At 34.7% G+C, this 12,113-nt stretch overlaps 1 protein-coding gene across 2 annotated transcripts in view; it reads right to left on the bottom strand.

The window, feature by feature from the left end:
* MMP16 (matrix metallopeptidase 16) overlaps positions 1-12,113 on the bottom strand; it is a 286,190-nt gene that overhangs the window by 43,050 nt on the left and 231,027 nt on the right. The gene's annotated exons all lie outside the window — the stretch shown is intronic.

Below are 12,113 nucleotides of genomic sequence, written 5' to 3' on the forward strand. Positions count from 1 at the left end.
CTAGGACCATGCATGCTTCCTAACATTTTTAGATATATGCAAGATCTCCACACCTACCATGTTGAGGATGAAATAGAGAGTTCATACCTGTCTGTATGCCCCTGTTATGCCTATTGTCTCATATAGTTATAAAGTAGAGCCCTGTTTCATCATTAAATGTATTTTTGGCTGATAACTTTATGCAAGAAAAATAGGCAAAACTATTTTGAAAAAATTAAATCATCGCAGAGGATTCTAGTCTGGGTTAATTGCCTTTCCTATCTGCTCTAGTAATACCCTGTACTTCATCCAATCATAGCACAAGTCATTTTATATGAAAAGTGTCTATTCATTCTTACCTCTAGTGAAGAACACATGGCTTGACCCATAGCTGGTTTCTATAAAGTTGTTTAATTAATAATTGGCCTACACACAATACGTTTCACCATAATACTAAGGGCAAAAAAACCCAAAAACAAAAACAAACCCCTCAAACCCAAAAAGAGATACATCTGATGACACTAAGTAGTTTTCCATTGAAAATTTGAAAATAAATGAAAGACTACTCAGTGTTTTAACATTTAAAAACTAGGTGTATTTTAAAAATTGATTTTAATAAAATTAAAATTTCACTTTATTTTAAATTTCTGTATGTATAAGCAGTATTTCACTCGGAAGTTAAGTATATCCACTATTTAGACAAGTATATATCACAAAAATACTTCCATTTTAATTCTCTGCTTTCTTTCTTGCTCTTTTCATACAACTTACATATTATATAAGTGATTTATTTTAGGACCTTCTCACGCTTTTGGCTAACAATATGTTAGCCTGACCAAACTTTCTAGGATTTATCAATTACTCATATATTCACACACACACACACACACACACACACACACACACACACAATCTACTGAGGATTCTTGGACTTCAGTTAATATGATAACAATGAACTTTCTTTCACCCAAATGAGTCCGAATATGAACTGTCTTAAGAGCCTTTAATAGTTGAACTTTGTTCTAGTTATCATGCACTGTCTTCTCTACCAACTTCTGTTATTTTTTTTAAAAGGAGGAAATATGCAATTCTTGTTCTGTCACCTAACAACTGTGTCACCTTGGTCAATATACTAGTCACTGAGTTAGTACAAACTAATATCTAATTTATAGCATGATTACTGTATAAGATACAAAGAACTTTCTGAGAACCTGGCACAGACTAGTACCAACATTTTTGGTTGTTATTATTGTTAAAATTATATTGAAACGAGTTATCTACTTTCCCTCTTCATATTCCTGTTTACAGTTTTGTCTCTTGTTCATTGTTTCCTCTTTGGATGTCAGCTATACTACAGTCCCAGCCACGTATCTCACTCCAACCAATTTGTAAAAAACTTTTTTCTCCTTTTCTTGATAATTTTCATGGTGCTAGATAGCCTGGATGAATAATGTTTTGATCCATATGCAGTAGATTTTCAAATACAATTTCATATAAAAATTGATTCAGATAAATATACAGGGGCATGAAAATCAAGAGTTCACTGCAAATAAAATATGTCAGTGATATTCTAATCATTTAAAGAAAAAACAGAATTTTTGTCTAGATATAACAAGGGCTACTAACTGGGTGTTAAAACCTTGCCAATCTCCAAATAAAGTGTTCTTAAGTTATTATAATGTATATGCCAAAATAATTAGTAGAAATGAATAAACAAATGGATTCTGATAAAGAAATAACTGACCATGACTATATATGAAACAGAAAGCTCTCCAAGCTGAAGAATGGGAGGAAATCTGGTGAAAAAACCTGGACTACATTCCAGTTTTTCCCACAAAAGCCCTTCCCATTGCTATAATCTCACCACATATAGAGCCGGGCCAGTGGCTTTATGGGACAGACACATGTTGCAGTCTGCAGATAGGAGTACAACCCCAATTTGCCACTAATAAGGGGAGAAATGAAAGTTCTGTCTCGAGATAAGCATAGTCAATTTGCAAAAATTCAGAAGGTCATGTGAAACTGCAGATGAATTCCACTGGTTTTTGTTGACAGCAGCCTTGGCAGAGAGTCATATAAATTATAGATATTCAGGTTGTGCCTCTATTCAACTTATTCTCAGTTTAGCAGACAGCAGTGGTACAAATAATTTAGAAAGCATCTGTCACAGTGGATGTAAACTCATGTCATGGTTACTATAGATTGCCATTTCAGAAATAGAGTTTGCGAACAATTCATACAGAAAGGATACTTAAAATGCTATTTAGGTCTCTGTGCAAATTTTCCTTATCAGTGAGACATTCCCTGACCATGCTATCTAGAACTGAAGTTCCTCACTGCACTCACACAGGTCTGCTGGATCTCCTCACCTCCCTTTCCTGTTGTATTTTCCTTCACTGCATTTATAGTCGTTTTATACAATACTTATTTTACTAATTTATTGTTCATTCTCTCTCCACTAAATATATAAGCTCTCTGATGGCAAGAATGTCGGTCTTTTGTTTAGATATAGTCCCCTATTTCCAGAAAAGGACCTTACACATAATAGGTGCACGATAAATTTCTTTAAAGAAAACAAAATGTGAAGAGAAAAGAGCAAAGTAAAAGTAATGATCCTTTTAGAAGACAATGTTTTAAAATTACATCTCAGTTTTTTTCCCTGTTGTAGTTAAGATGTTTTCTTACTTAAAAATTATAAAAGTTATGAAGGGGTCACACAAACATAAAAATTCTATTTGAAAAGGTAGATGTTTAGCACATATTCTGCTTTCTAGAAAAGTATGATATTTAAAGGTCTTTGAACCATAAAGAAAAAAATACATTTGGTTTCACCCTTCTAAACAACATAAGTTTGGTTTTTGTTTTAGATGGGGAGGGAAAGAAAGATGAATAGCCCTTATGGATCTCTAAATCTGCTATTTGTATGTTGCCTCAAGCTTCTTACCTCCTTCCTTCCTTCCTCCTTCCCTCTCTCCCTCCCTCTTTGTTTTCTTCTCTCTCCCTCTTCCTGTCTCTTTCTCCTCTCCCTCTCCTTCTCCCTCTCTCTTTCTTTGGTTCGGCCCTTATAGAAGGAGGTGGAAGGTGAAATAATAACCGTAACTAGCCTATCTGCAAAGTCAACTTGTGAAAAAAACAGTACTTGAACATTACCAAACTGGAATTCCTACTTAAACACCAATATTTCACTTAAGATACAAGCACTTATGGTCTTAAATGTAGATTTATTTTCCATGTAGCATAGAACCCAGACAGATCATTTAGTTCACAGAGATAAGTTCACATAGTGTACACCATGGAGCAGTAACATACGGGGAAATTCTGTTTATTATTCTTTTATATCCTTTAAAATTCTGGCTTGTGACAGGCATATTTGTTTGCTGAGAACTATATGGAAAAGGCCTACTGTCTGAATATGAAATTATGATGTTAATGATCTACTATCAGTAGAAATTGCTGTTTTCAGGATCCTTTTAAAAAATGAATCAGCTGAGTCAGGAGAATCGCTTGAACCCAGGAGGCGGAGGCTGCAGTGGGCCGAGATTGTGCCACTGCACTCTGCCAGCCTGGGTGATAGAGCGAGACTCCGTCTCAGAAAAAAACAAAACAAAACAAAAAACAAAAAAACCTAATCAGTAGAACTGATCTATTTTTACTTCTCTTGTGATACACAGATTCATTTGCTCATACCAACAACTTTCCATAAATCTACAAATGTGTCACTTGTTCACACTGAACATTTCTAGCAGTCACCAGTTGTTCTTTGGGCCCTCCTCTGCCAAGCCACCTTGGTCCTGCTCTATCTAGTCTTCCTCCTTTCTGAAACAGCATCTCAAATCTCTTTATTTCTCACCATCACCACTGTCACCATCTGAGTCCAAGCTGCCACTGTATTTCACTGAGATGACTGCAATGCCAATGCAAAGCCTCTGCTTTGCCTCCTACTGCATCTAGAATGAAACTCAAACTTGGACTCCTGCCTCCAGCTCCTACGCAGCTCCCAGCAGTCTCTCTTGTGCTCATATTGCTCCAGTTATATCAGCTTTCTTTCAGCTGCTTGACAGAGGAAAGCTCTTTTCTTCCTTAAGACACCTTGCAGGCAGTTTGCCCTACAGTAGGCCCTCTGTTTCTGTGGTTTCGCTTTCCACAGTTTCAGTTACCTGTGGTCAACCCTAGTCCAAAAATAGATAAGTCCAGCATAATAAGGTATTTTGAGAGAGAGACCATATACACAAAACTTTTATTACAGTATATTGTTGTAATTGTTCTATTTCATTATTGTTAATCTCATACTGTGACTAATTTATAAGTTAAACTTTATCATAGGTGTGTGTATGTATAGGTAAGAACATAGTGTATGGTCTCGTACTATCTGCAGTTTGAGGCATCCACTGGGGGTCTTGGAACATATCCTCCATGGGTAAGAGGGGACAACTGTACTTTAAATGTTCTTTCTTTTCCATCAGTTTGAATCACAAATCATCCATTAATTCTCAGCTGAAATGTTATTCCGTAAAGAAGGCTTGGCTGCCCTCTGACTGAAATTATGTAACACTATGCTATGATCTGAATGTTTGTGTCCCCTCAAATTATTATGTTGAAATCCTAAGCCCCAAGGTATTAGGAGGTGGAGCCTTTGGGAATGATTATGTCTGGAAGGCAGAACCCAAATAAATGAGGTTATTGTCCTTATAAAAGAGGCCCTAGAGAGCTGCACTGCCCCCTCCACTGTGTGAGAACACAGCTAGTAGTTGCTATTGATGAAAAGTGGGTCCTCACCTGACATGGAATCAGCTGGTGCCTTGACCTTAGACTTCCCAGTCTCCAGAAATGTGAAGAGTAATTTTCTGCCATTTGTAAAGTGCCTAGTTTACGGTGTTCTGGTATAGCACATCCTGATGAACTAAGACATTCTTGTACTATCTCATGGTACTCTGAACTTTGACTTCACAGCACCTACACATATGTTACCGCATCATTGTATTTGTGATGTCATTTCTTCCACCTGCTCCACTGTATGATATGCTCCACAAGAATGGGGCAGTGTGTATTTTCCTTATCACCGGACTACCAGCATGGTGAACTGTGTCTGGTGTACTGCAGGAGTACAACACATTTACTAGACGGATCTCCCAATTTTTTTCACCAAACTATCATAGGATGAGTACATATATCTGAGATTGTTCAAAACAAGGTAGTTGTTTGAGTATTAACCCTATTTATTAAGATGACATTCTAACCAAGGGAAATCATTAGCTGTGGAAAAAATTAGAAAAACATTTATGTCTATAAATACACGTTTGCTCACAAGCAATCATGTGTTGTTTTATTTAACATTTATTTATTTATATATTTATTTATTTATTTTGAGACAGAATCTTGCTCTGTTGCCCAGGGTGGAGTGCGGTGGCATTATCTCGGCTCACTGCAACCTCCACTTCCCGGGTTCAAGCAATTTTCCTGAGTCAGCCTCCTGAGTAGCTGGAACTACAGGCATCTGCCATCACGCCCAGCTAATTTTGTATTTTTAGTAGAGATGAGGTTTCACCACGTTGGCCAGGCTGGTCTTGAACTCCTGACCTCAAGTGATCCACCCGCCTTGGCCTCCCAAAGTGCTGGGATTATAGGTGTGAGCCACCGCGCTTGGCCATGTGTTGTGTTTTGAAGGCTTCTGATGTGGGTGTGGAGAGTGTCCAAAGAAACTGGTGTTGAAAATTCAGCTGTTTCCTAAGAAAAAAATTGGGTCTGCAACAATACTGAAAGAAAGACAAAATTGTGGCAGCTATATACATAATAAGGAGGAACGTGATTTATATGAATGCTTAAAAGGCAGATAAAGAAATGGTAGTCTTGGCTTTCCATTCCGTGGCAGGCCTGCTTTGGTTCTGCCTCTTTGCAAGCAGTATGAGATTTCAGAGGCACCCTGCTGGATGCTCTCCACTGCGGGGTAAACCTTGGTAGCGAGGCTCATCAGGCAGTCTCATAGGTGAGTGGAGTTTGGAAGGCAGCAGTGCACAGGTAGCTATGTACATCTGGGCAGAATGGAAGAGCCAGCAACGAATACTAAGCCTAAGACAGACGTCAAAAGGTTTACCAATTTCAGAACACTGCCCTTCTGAAGGGACAAGAAGAATAAATGGGGAGCTTCAATTGGAGTTCAGGGAAGGAAAAGTGTACTTTGGAGAAAACTGCTATTAAATAGCGTTAACTTTCACCACTGAACTGACTCACTGCTTTAGTCATACTTCAAAAGCATGGAGAAAAAGCAAACTATCAGAATTTCTCAGAAAATCTCTTACTTAAAGTTTTTTAATAACACCCTATGTTAGACTCTATATCTCCCAATCACAGCCATAATTACTCCACTTATTGAAATAAAAATTGATGATGGTCTGACTTGTGCCTGTAATCCCAGCTACTTGGGAGGCTAAGGGAGGAGGATCACCTGAGCCTAGAAGTTCCATACCAGCTTGGGCAATATAGTGAGACCCCCATCTCTAAAAAGAATTAAAAGAAAAGATTGATGATGATGGCTAATACCAATGATTAGGTTAAATTTATGCATTTTTAGGGTATTTTATGTAAATATCTGAATATGTCACCTAATATTTCCAACCATAAAATATATTTAATAGAAAGATAATACTTACATATATTACAGTAAAAAGTTATTTTTTCTAAACAGCTCAAATTTTAAAATGTAATACTAGATTCTGTTGAAAAGGTGACAAAAGCATTTGTTGCTCAGAATGATGAAGTAAAAGGAACTCAGGAAGTTTAAGCTGTTGGATTTGTAAGCGTGTATACAGTAGCTGTTTTTCTTAAAAAACAACCATATCATATAAAAACATTAGTTGTGACCAATAAATTTGAAAAATAAATGTTTTCGAGAACCAACAAGGCTACTAACAAAGTAAAAAGCTATGACAATATGGAGAAAATATATGTATCCCAGATCACAAAAGGTCAATTAATCTAATATATAAAGAACTCTTAAAAATCAAGGAAACAACCCCCCAAATCTTATAGAAAAAGCAATAAAAGACGTGAACAGTTTATACAAACACACACACACACAGACACATACACACACAGATTATAAATGTAGGGAAAGATACTCAACCTCACTCATAAGTAAAATGCAAATTGAAACTATTTTGATATACCATACATTATCAGATTGCTTTGATCTCACGGCTTGTAGGAATGGGCATCCATATTTATTTCTGGTAGGAGTGCAAAATGGCATGATGCCTGTGGAAATCAATATGGCAACATCTAATAGCATGACATACATATTTGTCTTTTGACCCAGTAATCTCTTCTCTGTCAATCCACTTCAAATTAAGATACAACCTCCCAAATAAAAAGATGTAATACATTACAAAATCATATGATATACTATAATAGAAATAAATTTTTGCAAGGTTTCTCATTGTGATGTCATTTTTGATAGCAAATGTATTCTATCTTCTGTGTAAAACAGGATGGGAAAATTTATCTATATCAACATTGTTTTATAGGCATAGCTATAAATATAGATAAAATATAGATATTGCTTATGTTGTCCTTACTAAACAGATAGCACAGAAACTAATATAAAAGTAGTTACTGAGTAATAAAAATGGGTGAAGTATACTAAAAGTGTGGAAATGCAAGACAGATTTCTCAGACTATGTGCACGTTTTATATATTTTTTAATTTTTATTAAATTTTGTGTCAGGTTGAATTGTTAAAAATAAAAAAAATTAAAATCAAAGGCAAAAAAAGCATGTGCTAAAAATAAATCCCTAAATTCATCTGTATAAGAAATTGGAAACATACTCACACAGAGAAAATAAATATAACATATGACTTTGGAACGCAGTACTCTGATTGTACATTAGTGGGAAATAGACCACAAAAGAAACTTCAAATAAATATTAATCTTCATTCAATAATTTTATGGTTAAAAGGATTTCTGGTATTATAAATTTAAAACTATTATAAGACAAAAGTTAATATGTTAATGTTATTAGAATGAAGAGTTTCAGAGTAAAAAAAGAGATATAAGTATGTTAATTAATGTTACATTTGGATTAGAAATTAGAATGAAAATAATTCATGATTTAAACACATATAGAAACAGAATTTTCTAATTTTTTCTAAATTTTTAGGAAATTTTCACAATTTCCTAATTTTGTTGGCTCAAAAGACATAAAAGCCATAATATTCCAGTGATGGGTATTACATAGAGCACCTATTAGAAGGAATCAGGGCTTCTTGGAGAATAGTTGAATCTGGGCTCAAGATAGGCTAATTACAAGGTAAGCCTGGAACAATTGCGACCAAGCAAGAAGTTACTCAAGACTAACGGAAGCATGCCAAAGCATGGGAGCAGCTTATGCGAAGGGTAAATTTGGGATAAACTGGGACTCAAAAGGAAAAATGGCTGCAATTGGGTATAATATACAGAATGAATAAATTTAAGAGTTCGAGAGTAGTAATCATTACTATTGCAACTGGCTAGTGTAAAAACTCTTTTCACTGAAAATTGGTAATCAAAGGGAAAGAATTAACTAAGAGAAAGAGTTAAACATCTGTGCTGCCTTTTTAGAAGAAAAAATGTAGTTCATCTCTAGTTCATGAGAGTTAGCTTTTTTTAGAGAAGAATGCCTAATGCAGAAGGGAAAACAGAAAGAGAAAAATCATTTTGCAACTCCCAATTAAATAACTGGTTCAAGCAAGAACCATCACTGAATTTGACTACATTCCATCTATTATTGAGAAAGAAGATATTTGCCTATTACTGAAAAACAGCCCGCAAAGTAAGCAAAGAACAAAACAAAAATTTTCGTGTTGTGGTAACTGCAGATTCACATGCAGTTATAAGAAATAACACAAACAGATTCATTTTCCCTTTCCTACTTTTCCCCCAATGGTAACTTTTGCCTAACTACAGTACAATTTCAAAACCAGAAAAGTGAGAATGATCCCATTTACCAACCTTATTAAAATCTCACCAATTTTTCATGCACTTGTGTGTATTTATGCTAATTTTAAAAGCAAAAGTGTACCTTTCCAAGGCAAAGTTATGTCAGTTGCCACCCTAAGCATCAAGGATTGCATCAGTGATAGTGGACATCTTGATATATGCTCAGAATGTGATGCAACACAAATAGCTAGGCATTTGAAAGTCACAAGTCTATGATGTACAATCATGCAGAAGCAAAACTTGTTAAGCCAGAATCTAATTGGGCCTTCAGACTTAACTTCTTCACATTTAAGAGAGGAATAACTTAAGACAAGCAATTAAACATATCCTAAAATGTGTTTTAGTTTATAAGACTATAAACTTGGCTTGGTCTCAGCAAGAAGAAAAAGGAGGAAAAAAAAAAGAAAAGAGGCTGGAAAAAAAGAGCCCAATAAAAGATCTAAAGAGACATAGCCAAATGCAACACATAGATAGTCATTGGATCCCGTATTTAAAGATGAAATTTCATGATACCTACAACTTTGTTTCGCCAAACACTTGCACATGTGTACTGCATTTGCATACATACATACATATGAAGAAAATATAAGCAAAACACTAATAGTTGTGAAATCTAAATATTAGGTGTGACCATGTTTATTCTTGCAACTTTTCTGTATTTTTGAAAAATTTCTTAGTAAAAAGCTAAAAAAAAATACTCATTAAAAATCTGGAAAATACATAGGTAACTACATTATGAAAAAATATTATTATGGAATCTTTGTAAATATTTGTGATGGGTAAATACTATTCTAACTAGTGAATATAAGTCTATTAAACCTCCATTGAATGGCCATTTAGATTTGCTACTATAAAAAAGGCTGCAACCAACATCTCTGTTCATTAAAAAAGAAACAAAAATATGTTTTGTAGCATGTAACTAAGGGTAATATATGCTTCATTTGACTGTAACATATGTGGACTGGAAATGTAAAATCACATATTGTGATACCATGCAAATACATTATAAATTCATTAATTTAATTTCACACTAAATTTTGTTCTCAGGTTTACTGTTTACAGATAATTGTAAAAGTTACTGTAGTGTTTAAAAAGAGAGCAAGGACATTTACACTTAATTAACTATATTACTTTTTTAACATTGGAAAAGAAAAAGTAAAGTCATAACTTGAAGAAGAAAAAACTATTAAGGGAGGCTTAATAGATGTGTCTGGCAAAGATAATGCCATTCTGGGAAGTTTTCAATATTTTATAACAAGAGCTGACACAAGCTGGTTTTTGGTATATAAATGTTAGGGGAAAACCTGTTCAAAGCAACCATTAGAATACACTTTTTCACTAAGACAGTTGTGAATGTCTGCAATGATTTTGCAGGCACGGTTTTCAGGGCTCATCAATTAAGATTGACCAGATGTAATTCTGTGAGAAATGATGCAGCAGTACATCTCAATAGGTCAAATCACTTTGGGTACTGCCAGTATTTTTGAAAAATGCTCAAAATGTAGACTTTATTATAGTAGAGGAAGGACGTGAAATATTAACAAGTGATTCTTCTAAATAATTTCTAAATTCACAATTCTGAAATTTCCCTTAATGTCTTTATTTTCAAGGAAGAATGTCACAGTTACCATTTGGATTAACAAATGTAAACTATTTTAATAAAATGTTTATTTGTGTTTCAAAAGAAAAGGGAGTTGATATATTCAGAATGCTTTGTTTACTACTTGTGCTAAGTTTATGTGTTAACATTTATAGTCTCCAAATGTTAAATATTCATTTTTATATTAATTTATATAGAAAAATCTCAACAACAAAGAGTTAAGTGATGTAGCAGATATGGACCCCCTTTTTATTAATTAGTATTCATTTTAAATTCTAACTTAGAGAATACTAACTTTAAAACTTAAAAATGCATACTCATTCATGAAGACAATAATATATTAATTTTTATCCAATTTCTATACATAAACAATAAATCATAAAAAAGTGTTGCTATACCAAAAATGTAGTTCAGCCCTAGCATAGAAAGAGCGAGCTGGGGAGTAAGTGAAAGATGGGTGTGTGCTGATACTCTTTTCTTTTTAGGTATTTATATCTTTTTCCTGTTTCTTCTTTAATCTACGCTTGTTCGGAAATCACTGGGGGATGGGTGCGATGAAGAAAAGAACAATCACTAAAAAGTCTACCATTGATGTACTGCAGTTAGGGAAAGTAGTCACAAATTCCAGATAAGAATGCACCACACATTACTGCTGTATGATATTCTGATTTTTGTTCTCCTCCTTTGAGATCTGAAGATCGTATTAGCAAGGTGCTCTAAATAATTCACATATCATATAATTAAATGCTGAAACATGTAAAAGGTTTCCTTCCTTCCATTGTACTAACAGTTCTGGATTCAAAAATATGAACTCTTTGAGAATGTATATTCAATCTATAGAGGAGGAGAGGCAGACAGCTAATTTCAAAATGCTGTGTAAAATGCTATTCTTGCTGTCTCTATAAAATGGGAACTACCCTTTAGTGAATATTATGAGCTGGGAAAACAGTGTATTATTAGCACACCTATCAAGAATTACCATCCTTTTATTTTCAAACTGAAGAAAGATGTCTCATATACAATAAAGTCCAGGTTCTTGTTGAGTATAGGGCCATTTCTACCCAAGGTACATAGACAATGTATTCAATTTAGTTTTTTCAACACCCAAGCTAAAGTTGTCTCTTCAATCTCTCTCTATCAAAGCATCATGTTTTATTTTCTTCACAATATCCATTGTTCTCTGAAATTACCTTGTTTATTTGTTCACTTGCTTTCCATCAGAGTATGTGCCTCATCTGTCTTATTAAAAGACTGTACCCCTTAGCCCTGGAACAGTTCCCAGCACCATTTGTTGAATGAATGTTCAAAGATAGGGAGAGAAAAACAGAGACAGAGAGAGATCAGCAAATCTTTTGCTTGGCCAGGAATTTAGGAAAACTTGGTCAATATTCTGTTTAGGTGTCTTCACAGAAATTCTTAGGTGTCCTCCCAGAAACTCTTTCTTAGGCTCTCTTTCCTGCTCCTATAGTCCTAAACTGGCCTATAGTCCTAAATTAGCCAGCCTACTTAGATTGTAATTTACTTAAATTATAATTTCCATCCAATGGTCTAAGTAGGCTGGCC

The sequence above is a fragment of the Pongo abelii genome, chromosome 7 (assembly GCF_028885655.2).
Source record: "Pongo abelii isolate AG06213 chromosome 7, NHGRI_mPonAbe1-v2.0_pri, whole genome shotgun sequence".
Lineage (NCBI taxonomy): Eukaryota > Metazoa > Chordata > Mammalia > Primates > Hominidae > Pongo > Pongo abelii.